Source organism: Lytechinus pictus, chromosome 8 (assembly GCF_037042905.1).
Source record: "Lytechinus pictus isolate F3 Inbred chromosome 8, Lp3.0, whole genome shotgun sequence".
Lineage (NCBI taxonomy): Eukaryota > Metazoa > Echinodermata > Echinoidea > Temnopleuroida > Toxopneustidae > Lytechinus > Lytechinus pictus.
In genome coordinates this window covers 42,205,105-42,205,366 of record NC_087252.1, presented here as the reverse complement: position 1 = coordinate 42,205,366, position 262 = coordinate 42,205,105, and positions in this window count along the sequence as shown.

The window sequence follows — 262 nt, the reverse complement described above, 5'->3', positions numbered from 1 at the left end:
TCAAAATAGTTGCCTCATTACACAATTACACCTGTTCATACCATGATATGACCGGGAAATTTTTGGCTCTTGCCCCCCCTGGCCACCGACCCCTGTTACGCCGCTGTATACGTGGCGATTGCGCCACGGTGGTGCAATACCGGGTAAAGGGTAATTCCCTGGGATATGACATCACGGTGCTTGTGTAGCTGGTGACGTCGTGCGAGACGCTTGACATATCCGCCGGTAGGCGGAGAATGATCGCTTTCTAAATAAGAAACTG